At 41.4% G+C, this 15,528-nt stretch overlaps 1 pseudogene; it reads right to left on the bottom strand.

Moving 5' to 3' along the window:
• Positions 1-14,020: 14,020 nt before the first annotated feature.
• On the bottom strand, positions 14,021-14,626 carry LOC100448520 (high mobility group protein B3-like; annotated as a pseudogene).
• Positions 14,627-15,528: the final 902 nt, after the last annotated feature.

The raw sequence follows: 15,528 nt of genomic DNA, 5'->3' as shown, positions 1-15,528 counted from the left end.
ACTACTTCCTGACTACCAATCCAAATTAGCAAACCCCTCACTAACCCATGTCTCTAGCCAAAGAGAACCCATCCTCTCCATCACGTTATCTTCTCTTATTGTCTTCCTGGAACTCATTACTATCAGAAATTGCTTTTTCCTTTTATTTGCTGCTAGTTTATTTCCTTGTCTTTCCTCTACATTAAAGCACAAGCTCTACAAGAACAGGGGTCATGTGTTTTTTTACTGCTGCATCCTCAGCTCTTAGAGCAATTCCTGGCACATGGAACACATGTCATGAATGTTTGTTGAATGAATATACTATTTCCTGTATTGATCTTGGAGAACTTTCCTTCTATATAATGTTTTCTGGAAGACAGACAGAGTACACAAGTGAGTGAGACTCAGATAGAGAGATTCTTTTGTTGAAAGGACTCATCCCTGGCAAGTTAAAGTAACTTGCCCTTTAGTTGTCTCAGTGTCCTGAGGTAACCAGGAGGGAAGAAACACAGGACGTTATCCAGAGCCCGGCCCCCTCTGTGAGCACATATAATACATTCCGCATGAGCCAACTAACCCTATTTTTCAAAGGAGCCATGGCTCAGCAACAACCATCCCAGCTTACTGCCTTTTCAGCAAACAGTTTCTGTTTTGTTCCTTGGTGAAGATATAAGAGTAGAAAAGTCCTCCCTCCCCCACTCTGTGAAAGCCCAGTGTGTTAGTGCCTTCTTGCACTACTATAAAGACATATCTGAGACCAAGTAATTTATAAAGAAAAGTTTAATTAGCCTAAGGTTCTGTGGGCTGTACAGGCTTCTGCTTCTGGGGAGGCCTCAGGAAACTTACAATCATGGCAGAAGGCAAAAGGGAAGCAAGCACATCTTCACATGGCTGGCAAAAGAGAGAGAGTGAAGTGGGAAGTGCTACACACTTTCAAACAATGAGATCTCGTGAGAACTCACTCACTGTAATGAGAACAGCAAGGGGGAAATCCGCCCCATGATCCAAACACCTCCCACCAGGTCCGTCCTCCAATACTGGGGATTCTATTCAACTTGAGATTTGGGTGGGTACATAAACCTAAACCATATCACCCAGCAAGTCTTGAATGGACTTAACTCTTGAGTTTGACCATTGTTTTTCTTCTCAGTATTGACAAATTGGTTACTTGTGGGCTTGCCCCGTGCCTGTGAAAAGTGATAGAGGATGGTTTTTATGTGCGACTGTACCTCACTGACACTGGGCTTGGACCACTTTCCAAGGGACTCTGGCCCATGGGGAAGTTTTTTCAGAACCTTGGGAAGAAGAGCCTGTAATTATTCATATGAAAGAAGACAGTGGGGGAGTGCTCTTTGGAATGTCATCTCACAGGCTTTCCTGGAGTTAGGAATAATCTCAGACACCCTAAATAAGTTACCCAACACAGATAGAGCTGGCTTTAGCCTCTTGGGGAAGTCTGGGTGCAGGGGATTGGAAACAGTTTTCACATGGGGAAAATAGAAAACGATCTTGAAGACAAGATGACAGCTCTAAAACAGGAACCACAGGGAATGTGCCCATTACATTTACAAAAATATATGTGGGACATATATTTTTTGGCTAGAATACTCAACTGTTGGCATAATCAGCATCCCAACTGTTGGGATAAACCAAAATATAATTCTTGGTTTGTTTTTATAGCTGCTGGAAGAATAAGAATATGGTCTACCCTGCATTCACCCACTCATTTATTCATCAAGCAATATTTTTGAGTACCTGTTACGTTTTAGACACCCTTTTGGTTCTAGGGAATCAACTCTGAATAGGTCAGTCAGGGTTCCCCTAATCATGGGGCTTATATTCTGAGGGTGAAGATGGACATTGACAAGATATTTGCACAAATAAGTAGCAACAGATATGAATTTAGTGTGGGAAAGTTAGCCAAATGAAAATAGGGCCTCACTGCCAGTGTCTTCCCCAGTTGCACTCCATCTGTTGCAAGATCCGGTAAAAGCAGTGGAGCTTGGGGGTGAATAATGGCCAAAGGAGGAGATGAATACCAGACCTTGATCCCAGGCTCTCTATATTCTTTACAGAAAAGGGGGTAGACCTAGGGGAATATAGCAAGCAAGGGGCCCCATTACACTTTGCCCCATTTCACTTCCTGCTCAAGCAGTGCTCTTACAGGAAAGTGGCTCTGGACGGGCCACTGCTGATCCACCCTACCCTCAAACCACTCTTTCCCTCTCTGCCAGCAATTGGAAAGCCACACATGGCTCTTCTAACACAGACTGCCTCACAAGTCGGGTCAATTCAGGTCCTCCGGGAAGCAGATGGCAGGATGGAGTTAGAAATGCAAAGAGATTTATTAGGGGAAATAACTGTGAAGATTGAAAGGGAAGAAGGAGCAGGAGGAGGCAGGAAGAGCCTTCAAACTGCAATGCAGTCCTGATCCTTGCAAAAGGAGATGGGGAAGGACGGAGGTGTGTGTGGGTACGGAGAGCCTCAGAGCAGTACAGCCCCTGGAAAATCTCAGCCAGCCCAAGAGGGAGCTCTAGAACCAAGATCACCCATTAGAGAAATCCTGCCTTGCACAGAAATTGTCAAGGCCCTAGTGCCTCTGCTGTGCACAGTCATTGGCCATTGCTGCCCAGGAGAGTGTGGCCTCTGCTCAAACACAGCAACAGACCCTGAAGGTGCTGCAGCTGGTGGCCGTCAGCTCACTACACTCTCATCCAAAGGTTCCCTCAGAGGGAGAACTGAGTGGCACCTTCCACTGGCTGCCAACATGGCAGGCTTACGCGGGTGTGTTCATTCCCAGTGTTCCATTCCACGATTGATAACCAAGGTGAGGGTCTCTATAAGCACAGCCTTTGGCTCCAGGGGGTACAGTAGGGGTGAGATAAAGACATAGGCACAACAGAGCACAGGCAGGCCCCTGAGGTTGGAAAAGACACCAGAAACATTGTTGAGGCTCCAGCAGTGCCAGCTGAATGGACAGCAGCGGGCAGGAAACACAGAGATTGGAAGGCCAGCAAGCCTAACTCAGAGAATCTTGGCCAGGAGGAAGAGAAGTGGCTGACTGCTGGGGAAGACCACAGTGGATAAGCCAGTGATGGGGACATAAGACAAGCTGTACCACCTGTTTCTCACATATAGGCAGCCAGCCTGCAAGCTTGGCACCTCTTCTTTGCTTCCCTGTATCCTCCTCTCATGAAATCCAAACATCCACCTCTATAAATATTTATTTATGCACAATGGCGTTGGTCCTTCTGATCCTTGATAGGTTATTAACTGATATTGAGGAAAAACCTCAAAATTGTTTTTGACCAAAAATTCAAGAGTTAAGCTGAACTATCTTAAATTCATTTTAAGTTGTATTTCTCAAAATAGAGGAGAATCATCATCTTAGCAATTCATTTAGCCTAACGTGATAGTTCCCTTCATCTCTTGAAAAACTCAACCTGAAGTTTATGTCTGATGTTAAGAGGCCCTTGGACACACCGAAGATTATATTGTGTCATGCACTGAGGAGTACACTCAACTAAAATATCTATTTCTAAGGTCCAAAGCTAAAATTAGATGAAATAAAACAATGCTGACTCAGCAAGAAGGGCCCCATGCTTTCAAGCACCCCACATATTATAAACACAAAACCTTACATTCATTTTCTCAATTAGCACCAGTTATGGGCCAGGAAAACTTATCTCTGGAGCTTTTGCTCTGTGTCCTCAAAACAAAGCCAACTGTCTGAATGCTGTGAAGGTGTAGCATTGGAGAGGAGCAGTGTGTGTAGTTGGAGTTGGAAGTGCTTAGATCAAGAAAAGACCAATTAACTTGCCCAGTCCTTCTTGTCAGCATGAATGCAATAGGTGACCTGGCATGACATTAACAGAATGTACTTTCCCAGTCACGCTGAGCACTCGTTTCCTAACTTCTCTTCATGTTCCAGTGTGTGCCTCCAGAGGCTCTCATTATATAGTGCTGTGTTCATAACAGTTGTATATGGTATGAGGAAGATTTTCAAATTAAATAATTCACATTACTCCTAAAGTTGGTTGTGGGCTGAATTTATGATGTTAAAGTATGTGGGCCTCTATTTGCATTCTTGATGTAGGCCCCACAAATGTTAGGGAAAGGCCTGGACAGTGGCACTCTGGTAACCAAGCAGAAGTCAACAAAAAGTTCGATGTAAATTGGGCCACAGTTCATGAAAACATTCCTATGACAGCTCATTAACAATGATGATAATCACAGCAGCAGTTCTGTAAACACACCTGCGGACGCTGGGCGCTACATATTTTGCTCTCGTAATCAGCCTTTGCCTTGTTCTGTGTGGTGCCTCAGTGAGCTGTGGGCCAAGCACTGTGAGTCTCTGCCTTCCCAATGCAGAGACTCTGGGCTCTCTGATAGTCTGCTCTCCAGATGTTTCTGGGGGTTCCCAGGTGCCGTCCCACATGGGCTCTGAAGCAAGGTCGCAGACATGCTTTCCAGTCTCCCTGCTCACGTTGGCCCCACCACTGCCGCCCCTTCTGCCCAACGTCCTTGTGAGGGTATCTCTGCTGCCGGCTGTGGCTAAGCCCCACCAGAGCATTGCTGCGTGGCCTAGGTTGGGGACCTGGCTCCCGCTTTGTCCCCTTCTTCCATGCTCAGAAATCCCTCCTGCACTGCTGCTCCAAGCACATCCTGAGACAGCCCCAGGCCCAAGCTTGTCTTGAGAATCCCTGTTGCACTGGCTTCCACCCAGCTCCCAGACATCCTCCAAGGACAGGGCCCTCTCCCCACACCCTCCATCTGGCTGTCTACCCTCACCCCACCCAATCTCCAGGAATCTCCATGACACACCCTCAGCCCAGAGAGCAGGTATTTCCTTTCCCACATCATCAGTGGGAGTGCTGAGTGGTCCTTTTCAAAACAAACATGTTGTCTGCCCCCAACGTGACCCTTTTGAAATGTCATTTTTCTCAGCTTTAAAGGAAAAGAAAAGGCCATGCTAAGGTCCAGTTTCACTTAATGATCCATTACACATCCAACAATCCACCTGCTGTCTTCTCAGCTACTAAAACCATCTTTATTTCCAGCCTGTCCCTCAGAGTTGGGCACACTCCAGGAGCGGAGGCCAGAGCCAACACTCACCATACCTCACACACCTCTGGAGAGAAAAGGGTCCTTAAAGTCAACTTCTGGAGCCTTCCCAAAGGAATACAGGCTGCCTGCACACATTCAAACAGAGATGGAGGATCAAGGAAACCATGCAGTTGGATCTTCTAACTTTAGAAGTGGGGAAACTGAGGTGCAGAGAGGAGAAGCAACTGATCCAGGGTCATTCTGCAAGTCAGTGGCAGGGCACGAGCTCTGACCCATAGCACTTCCCATCACAGAAAGTCTACAGCTTCTGTTCCCAGGAGAGAAGCCCACACTTCCTCAGTAAATAGCAAGGGACTTCCAGGGCCTTTTCATCACCCCGAAGGAGGATTGTGGCCAGAAAGTGTGGGCAGAAGATCTTGGACAGTCACCAACTGAGCTGGCTAGCTCCAGACTTGTTTGGGCCTGGAGCAGGGGAAGGAAGTGTGACAGCAGAAAGAAGGGAAGGGGAAATGGGGACCCCCACACACCCTGGCTTCTACAGCATCTGCTCTCTGCCTCCTCCTTCCTGGGTCCCTTCATGGGTTCTTTCCTGTACCCCCTTCTGGGTCCACACTTCCCTCCTCCCAACTGCAACACCTCCTGCCTGGCCTTCCCCACTGTCTCATCACCTGGGTCTTCTTCTGAGTAGAACAAGAGCAGCTGAGAAAATGTTCAGGAAAGGAAAGGAAGGGGATAGTAAAGAGATAAGATATGCAGAACACCTAATAGAGCTCCCCAGAGTGAAACCCTAATACTAACTCTAACCCTAACCCTCCATGCTGGCAGTGGAGCACCTTAGAGCAGTGGTCCCCAGCTTTGGCAGCACACTGAAATTACCCAAGGAGCTTTAAAGGATACACATGCCTAGACTTATCCCACAGACTGATTTATTTTTTCAGTACAACTTGAGAACCAGGATTTGTAAAAGCTCCCTCGATGATTCGAGTATGTAGCCAAGGTTGCAATCCAATTATCAGAAGAAGAGTCCCTTGTCTATCTCATATTGGGTCCTCTGCTTCAATAAGAGGCAAATAATTTTTAGATAGAAAATACTGAAATCTATTCTATTCCAAGCCTACACATCAGAAATCCTGATTGTTCTAGCCTGGCTGTCAGATTTTCTGCTAAGCTATCTTCTCTGGCATCTTGGACTTCTGCTACCACTGTCAAATCTCAAGATCTCTGATTCTCCATAGTCCTTTTCAGTTCCCAAAGCTCCTTCATGTGAGGCTGTATAAAAAAAAGCTTATAGTCACCACTGCTGTGAATGTGGTCTTTTTAAAAGCTCATCACTATCTTATAGTTATGACAGAGTAACTAGTACCAGAGTTGTCCTCCCACTGAAAACAATAAGGAAGTTGGACAAATTTATGAAACAGCTATTTCCAAATCCTAGACAACAAGAAGTGCAGAACTATGATCAATGAGAGTCATGAAACAAACAAGCAAGCCCTACAATTTCCCTGGCTTTCTGCCAAGAGTCACTTTTCCAGACAGTGGTGCAGGGGCAGGAACACAAGCATAACACTGCAGTCTTGCCAAGTTAAGCAAGCAGAGATCAGGGTTAAGGGTGGCTAAATCAGCTGGAATTTATGGGGCAGAGCACTGGAACAGAGAGAACTATGCGGAGAACGAGCCTAGAATCTGCATAGGGATCTCCTTGAATCTATTGCTGAAAACTAAGCTGTGAATGCTTAGGGTAAAACTCCACAAAGCTATTCAAAGAAGTACTGAGAATCTGTATGCTGAACAATTCCTAGAGCTTACCCAGGCTATGAGATAGTAGAGATCCAGCCAAAGGGAAGAGATCTCATTTAACACCCAGGGAACTCAGTGGAGATCCTGGAAGAGTTGTATCTTGGTAGTAAAACTAAATAAAAGAGACCTAAAATAAAGGCTACTCTAGACCTGCCTTAGAAAAACTTAACACAAACTTTGAAAAAAATGAGCTGATTCTAAGTTCCCTAAGTGCATGCCACAATAAAATTTAATATTCTTTACAAGAAACAGAAGTCATCCACTCAAAAAGGTAACTGAGACAATGCCTAGCATCCAGTAAAAATTACTAGACATACAAAAATGCACGAAAACGTGACCCATACTTAGGGGAAACATCAGTCAATAAAAACATACCCAGAATGACAAAGACTTTCGAGTTAACAAAAAAGGATATTAAAACAACTATTACAAATATGCTCATGTAAACAGACATAATGCGAAAAGAAATGGGAGCTATAAAAAAGAACAAATAAAAACTATAGGGATAAAAAAAGAGGTATTAAATTAAAACTTTATTGGATGAAATTACCAGCTAATTAAACACTGCAGAAGAAAAGGCAACTGAATTTGAAGACATAACAATAAAAACCCTCCAAAATGACACATCCAAAAGAAAAAAAAGACTAAAATAAATTAACAGAGCCTATTAACTACGGAAACATATCAAGTAGTTGAAGATATGTGTGAAGAAGTAAAGGTCAGAAAAATACTTGATGAAATAATACCTGAAATTCTTCCAAATTTGATAACATTTCTAAAACCACAGATTTAGTAAACTCACTTACTCCCAAGAAAGGTATGCACAAATAAAACTACATGACAGCGTATTGCTGAAAACCAAGGATAAGGAGAAAATCGTAAAAGCAGACAGATTTTTAAAAGACAAATAACACATAAAAAACAAAATGAGAATTTCCATGATTTATCATTAGAAAAAAGTGTAAGCCAGAAGACAATGAAATGACACTTTAAAAATTCTGAAAGAAATGAGGTCAGGAGTTTGAGACCAGCTTGGTCAATATGGTGAAACCTCGTCTCTACTAAAATATACAAAAATTAGCCAGGCATGGTGGCACGTGCCTGTAGTCCCAGCTACTCAGGAGGCTGAGGCAGGAGAATCACTTGAACCTGGGAGGCAGAGGTTGCAGTAAGCCGAGATTATGCCACTGCATTCCAGCCTGGGTGACAGAGTGAGACTCTGTCTCAAAAAAAAAAAAAAAAAAAAAAAAAATTCTGAAAGGAAAACAAATCAATAGGAAGTAAAAATATCTTTCACAACCAAAGATGAAGTAAAGATCTTTTCAAACACAGCTGAGAGAATTCATTGTCAACAAATCTGCTCTACAACAAAAATTGCTTTTACTTTATATTTATACTTTTTAACTATAAACAGAAATTTTTAATAAATATAAATAGAAGTTTTTCAGGTGGAAGAAAAATTATACTAATGGAAACTTGGATCTATACAAAGGAATGAAAAACACCAGAAATAATAAATAAGTGGGCAAATATGAAAGTTTTTTTATTTTAAAATTTATTTAAAACATAACTGGTTATTCAAAGAAAAATAATAACGTTGTGGGATTTATAACAGAAATAAAATGTATACTAACAACAGTACAAAAGATCAAAGAATTAAATAATATTGTTGTAAGTTTCTGTATGACATCCTAAAGTGGTATTATATTATTTAAGGGTAGAGTGTGATAAGTTAAAGATACATTGTGAATCCTTATGTAACCACTAAAAATAAAAAAGTCAACTAGATTTTAAAGAAGACTGAAGTATTAACATATGCTGTCTATAGGAACCCCACTTTAATTGTAGACACAGGAAAATTAAAGATAAAAAAAGTTATAGAAAAAGATATACCATGGTGGGCGTGGTGGCTCATGCCTGTAATCCCAGCACTTTGGGAGGCTGAGGCGGGTGGATCACGAGATGAAGAGATCGAGACCATCCTGGCCAACATGTTGAAACCCCGTCTCTACTTAAAAATACAAAAAAAAAAAAAAAAAAAATTACAAAAAGGCATGCTGGTGGGGCTTGCCTGTAGTCCCAGCTACTTGGGAGGTTGAGGTAGGAGAATTGCTTGAAGCCGGGAGGCAGAGGTTGCAGTGAGCCGAGATCATGCCACTGCACTCCAGCCTGGCAACAGAGCGAGACTCGGTCTCAAAAAAAAAAAAAAAAAAAAAAGATATACCATGTGAGCACTAATTATAAGAAAGCTAAGATAGCTATATTAATATTAGATGAAGTAGACTTCAGATCAAAGAATATTACCAAGATATAAAGGAACATTTCATAATAATAAAAGGGTGAATATGCCAAGAGAACATAACAATCCTAGATGCTTAACATCTAGGGTTAACAAACAAACTTCAAAATACATTGAACAAAAGATAACTGACAAGAGAAATATACTTTATCTATAATTGTATTTAGATACTTCAATATTTCTCTCTTATTAATGAGTAGAAAGAAAACCAGCTAGTACGTAGAAGATTTGAACAATACTATCAATCAACTTGATCTCACTGACATTTATAGAACACCCCATCCCAAAACAGCAGCACACGCATTTTTCTCAAGCGCACATAAAACATTTGCCAAAATAGATCATATTCTGGGCCGTAAAATAAGTCTCAATAAATAAAGATTGAATTATATATTCTCTGCCCACTCATAATTACATTAGAAATCAAGAACAAGAAGATATTTAGGAATAAAATCCCCAAATATTTGGAAATTTTTAAAACTTTTCTTAGTAACCCATGTGTGGTATTGTGAGACACACACACACACACACACACATTGGTTTCCTCTACCTCATACTGTAAAACAGAAAGCATGTAAACCTGTCCTTCGAGCAATATTATTTGGACCTGCTAAATGGAAACAAGTACAATTGCCAGGGCCCAAGCAGATATCCCTGTGTCCTCCCTGGAGGTAGCCACATGGGTCCATGAAATTAATTGATATAGGATAGTGGGTACTGCAGCAGTGGAGAGATGGGTTGAGTCAAGACAGTTTCTTTTGCACCCTCTCAGGCACATAATGGCAGTAAGAACTGTTCCGTTTGTCATAAAAGGAGACAGAGACTGCTGATGGCTATGCGGCAGATTCCCTGGTGAAAAGGCCCTGAACACAGCTGGCAAGGGAGGCTGGTGCTGGGAGGCCTGGAGGCTGCAAATGGGTCTTGACAAGAATAGACACTGACTCTGGACTGGGTTTTTGCATGCCTGGTGGGAAATGGAAATGCTCAGAGTGCCATAAAAATTAAAAAAAAACAAAAAAACAGAACAGAACAGAAGATATTGCATAAATTTGGATGGCTGACTGCCATTTCTTCAGACCAAGGAACACATACAGCCCATAATGTCCAACAATGGGCAGAGAGATATCCTCCCTCATGTAATAGTTTGATAGAGGAGAACAGGCAATTGAAACATTGGTTGCCTAAAGCAGGGAGAAACAAAAGCTTGCAGGGCTGGCTTGCACACCTTCACAATTTTGTGCTCACACTCAGCATGAGTGGGACTATAGTATCCCCACTAGATTTTTTCTAGGTTTTTCTGGTTGATCTGGGGAAGGGGAGGTGGGGAGGACACTGGTATGAGTATGCACCTCTTGCCAGGGGAGGAGTGTATTGGTATAATGGCTATAATTTTTTTTTTCTTCCCCAAATCACCTCAAGAAAATTTTTTTCTCCTCTCAGAATTCCTAAGGGCCTGATGCAGGTGGCTTGCGCGTTCACCCTCTGGCAAAACTGGGACCAAGGATAAATACAGCCATAATGCCTGGTGGTGAAAATGGCTCACTAGTTTGGAATCTATATAACCCTACCCTATGTGAAGGGGAACAGGCTGAGTGGGAGGCACTCGCCAGACTAGTGCTGCTGCCTGCAATCTAGACCAGCACAGTGGCAATTCTAATGTCCTGTCCCAAGGTGAAAAATTTGGATATTAATGGAGAGCAGGAGAAATAGTAGATGAGTGTAAATGAATAAATAAATGAGTTATTAATTGAGGGAAGCTCAATATTACATGAACAACTCAAAAGTCTCAGAGCAATAGATGATACTGTCTCTTTGCTCAATTATTCCATATGCCTGAAAGGGTGAAGCTGTATATTTGTCGGGACCACTCCTGTTTTGGGAACCTGACAAGATTGAAAGGAAGACTGCAAACCTGAGTGGCCTCACCCTAGGACATTTGTACAATATGATGGACTGGACTAATTATTAATGATTCTGTATATTCTTTTGATGTAAGGGATCTGTAGTCAAAACCAGGAGGTGGTCTGTGGTGGCAATGGAAACCAAGATGATTAAAGGGAGGCTCCAGGGAGGGCATACATATGTTTTGGTTTTCGTCCCTGATTCCTGGCTCAGGACTCCTAAAATCCTTGGGATCTCCAAAGTGCTGTCTTTTGTGTGTGTGTTTTGTCTGATAGATTCAACGGTGGGGCTGGTCACTGGAAAGACCAAGGCAGGATTAGAGAGTTGGGACTTTCAGCTTCACCCCCCAAACCTACAGGGAGGGGAAAGGAGTTGCAGGTCAAGCTGATTACCAATGGCCAATGGTTTAATCAATCATGTCTATGTAATAAAGCCTCCACAAAATCCCAAGAGGATAGGGTTCAGAGAGGTTCCAAATAGCCTATCATGTGGAGGTTGCCAGAGGGTGGTGTGACCAGGGAGGGCATGGAAGCTCCACGCCCCTTCTCCCATACCTTGCCCTACACTTCTTTTCGTTTGTATCCTTTGTAATGTTCTTTAAAATAAACCAATAAATGTAAGTGTTTCCTTGAGTTCTATGAGCCACTCCAGGAAATGAATCAAACCCAAAGAGGGGGTAGTGGGAACCCCAACTTGAAGCCAGTCAGTCAGAAGTTCTGGAGGCCCAGACTTGTGACTGCAACAGGAGATGTCGGGGACAGTCTTGGGAACTGAGCCCCCAGCCTGTGGGCTCTGACACTGTCTCCAGGTGGATTGTGTTGGAATTGAATTGGACACCCAGCTGGTGTCTGTGGCTTAGTGTGTGGGGGAAAGCCCCACACATTTGGTCAAGAAATCTTCCTTTGTATTGATTGTTGTGGTGGTGTGATGTGAGAGCAGAGGGAAACTCAGTTGGAGAGAGTTTTTCCCTGTACAGTACGGGTCAAAGAAGAAATCATGAAGGAAATATTTTGAAGTAGATGAAAATAAACACACAACATACCATTTGTGCAAGGCAGCTAGAGCAGTACATAGGGAAAAATTAACAGCTTTAAATGTTTATATTAGAAAGGAAAAAATGTCTAAAATCAATTATCTAAGCTTCCACCTTAAGCAGCTAAAAAATAAAGATCAAATTAAGTCCAAAATAGAAAGAAGGCAATAATAAAGATCAGAGTGGAAACCAGTGAAAATGGACAAAAACAGTAAGAATATCAATTTTTTTAATTCTAGGGTTTTTTAAAAAAATAATAAAATTGATAAACCATTAGCTAGACTGATCAGGAAGAAAAGAGAGAAAACACAAATAACTAATATTAAGAATGAAAGACAGGCTGGGCGCGGTGGCTCACGCCTGTAATCCCAGCACTTTGGGAGGCTGAGGCGGGTGGATCACGAGGTCAGGAGATCGAGACCATCCTGGCTAACACGGTGAAACCCTGTCTCTACTAAAAATACAAAAAAATATTAGCCGGCCGTGGTGGCAGGCGCCTGTAGTCCCAGCTACTCAGGAGGCTGAGGCAGGAAAATGGCGTGAACCCGGTGGGGCAGAGCTTGCAGTGAGCCGAGATCATGCCACTACACTCCAGCCTGGGCGACAGAGCGAGACTCCGTCTCAAAAAAAAAAAAAAAAAAGAATGAAAGACAGCATAAATAAAACAGAATATTATGAAGAACTTTATGCCAATAAATTTGACAACTTAGATAAAATAGACAAATTATTTGAAAAATATGATTTGCTGAAACTGGAAAAGAAGTTAAAAATCTGGAGTGCCATACACTTATTAAAGAAATTGAATTTGTAAATAAACCCCTTCCTACAAAGAAAACTCCAGGTCTAGATGGCATCACTGATGAATTCCTTACAACATTTCAGAAAGAAATAATACAAATTTCACATAAATATTTTCATAAAATAGAGGAGGTAACATTTCCCAATTTGTTTAACGAAGATAATATCATCCTGATACCAAAACCAGACCAAGATATTGTAAGAAAAGAAAACTAAAAACTAATGTCCCTCATGAATATAACATAAAAATCTCTAACAAAATATTAGCAGAGTCTCCCAATTTTATTTTTATTTTTAAAATTGTGATATTGTTTATTTAACTTCAAAAGCTTTTCAGCATTCTAAGCGTACAAAAAAAAAAAAAAAACAACATTGCAAACCGTGTTTAAGTACAGAAGGCTTTTGAACTTTCATTGATGCAGTGGCTCTTCCCTTTGCTGACACTGAAGAATTCTACAGTTTGTTTAAGAAACAGTTTAAAAACTATCACACTTAACTAAAACAAACAAACAAACACTTCTCATGCCAGCTGACCCACCTTTGTCTACAGCTAAGAATGGAGGCAGAATGCTATGTCATTATATACAGAAACATGACAACCTGAAGTTAAATGGATGCCTGCTGCAGTCACCAGGTCCAACCTCACAGTGCATGAGCTATGACCCCTCCAAAAGGCATCTTCCCCTACAGCCTCAATGCCAAGCAAGGAGTGTCAAGAGTTTGTCTCAATTGTTTTGTTCTTTTTACAAACTAGAGATATATACGGTTGATAACTCAGGATTTCTAGCCAATAACTATATGTTAACACCATTTTACAAGTTAAAAAAAAAAGGGCGGCGGAGAAACATCTTTAAATGCCTTGTCACACCAACAGCAAAGTGCGCAGAGTGAGGAGAACACAAGATTATTTTTTCATTTTAAAAATGTTTGGAAATATGTACAATTTTGATACAGCTTCAGGGTGCTCTGGACACCGATGACCATTTCATGTAAACCACTGACAATTTCTAGGGCACTTTGAGAGACTACAATCTGATCGTGATCAAATTTTGTAATTAAACCTAATGAAGGCAACAGACACTTGATGTGTTAATTAAGGTGCTCCCCTACTCTAACGTATTCACAAGGAGACAGATAAATGGTTTTTAAAATTCATCCTTCTCATCCTCTTCTTCCTACTCGTCATCTTTGTCTTCCTCTTCCACCTTTTTCCAGGCAACTTTAGCAGGGCCCTTTGCACCATCAAACTTTCTTTTAGTCAGCAACATCTTTCTCGTACTTCTTCAGCTTTGCTGCCTTGGTGATGTAAGGCGGCTTTTCACCGTTACGTGTTAATTCACATCTCACCCAGTCTTTTTGCGACATTTCCAATAGAGATACCAGGGTTTGTGGATTTGATATTGGGGCAGAATTCGGAACAGAGAAGGAAGAATCCAGACGGTGGGATCCAAACGAAGGATTAGGGACCAACTAAGGGAGGCAAGAAAAAGGATCCTAATGCCTCCCTTAGCTGGTCCGTAATCCTTCATTTCCCAATCATAGCACACTTTATCCACCTTTGCCATTTCATCAAATTTAGACTTCTCTTTCCCAGACATTATCTTCCGCTTCTCAGGGCACTTCCTGGAAAATTCTGGAAAATTGACAGGGACCTCTGGGGTTTTCTTCTTATGTTCTTCTCTGCACATCTGCACAAAGAAGGCATAAGCAGACATCTTGCCCTTTGGTTTCTTGGGGTCACGTTTAGCCATCCTGAATGTATTGTTCACTAGTATGGGCAAGCACAGGGCATGACACGCAGCTCAGCACTCCCCAGCCTCAAGCTAGCTGCCTCCACGAGAGACGCCTTGAGATTTTTAAAAGGAATAACATATTGTAAACAAATAGAGTTTATCCCAGGAATGCAAAGCTTATTCAACATTTAAAACTTCATCAACACAACTCACCATGTTAACAGAATAAAAGAGAACAACTACATGATCATCTCAAGAGATAAAAAACACATGAAAAATGCAAACAAAACCATTTGACAAAATTCCACATCTATTCACCATAAAAACTCTCAACAAACTAGGAGCAGAGAATTTTCTCAACTGATGAATGGCATCTATGACAAACCTAAACTAGCTTTATACTCAATGGTAAAAGATGGAATGAGTTCTAATCTAAAATCACGGACAAAGCAAGAATATCTGTTCTTACCAATTCTAACCAACATTATACAGGAGATTCTAGCCAGTGAAAGAGAAAAGTAAGAAATAAGTGTCATGTAGATTTGAAAATAAGAAGTAAAACTATCTTTATTCTCATGTGACATGACTGTGTCTACAAAAATGCTACTAGATCATAGAATACTAGCTCAACATACAAAAATCAAACATATGTCTACATAATGTCAAGAACAATGGAAAAGAAATTTTATGATACCATTCTCAATACCATTAAAAAATTATATATTTAGGGATAACTTAACCAAAAAAAGGTATAATACTTGTGCACTGAAAACTACAAAACATTGCTGAGAGAAATTAAAGATCTAAATAAATAGACATGAATTGGAAGACAAGATTGTCAAAAATCAGTTCTCTCCAAACTGATCTGTAGATGTAATGCAATCTTGACAAGTTGATTCTAAAGTTTATATAAAGCTGCA

This window comes from Pongo abelii, chromosome 2 (genome assembly GCF_028885655.2).
Source record: "Pongo abelii isolate AG06213 chromosome 2, NHGRI_mPonAbe1-v2.0_pri, whole genome shotgun sequence".
NCBI lineage: Eukaryota > Metazoa > Chordata > Mammalia > Primates > Hominidae > Pongo > Pongo abelii.
Note: the sequence above shows the minus strand (reverse complement) of the source record. Positions and strands in the feature narration are given on the sequence as shown.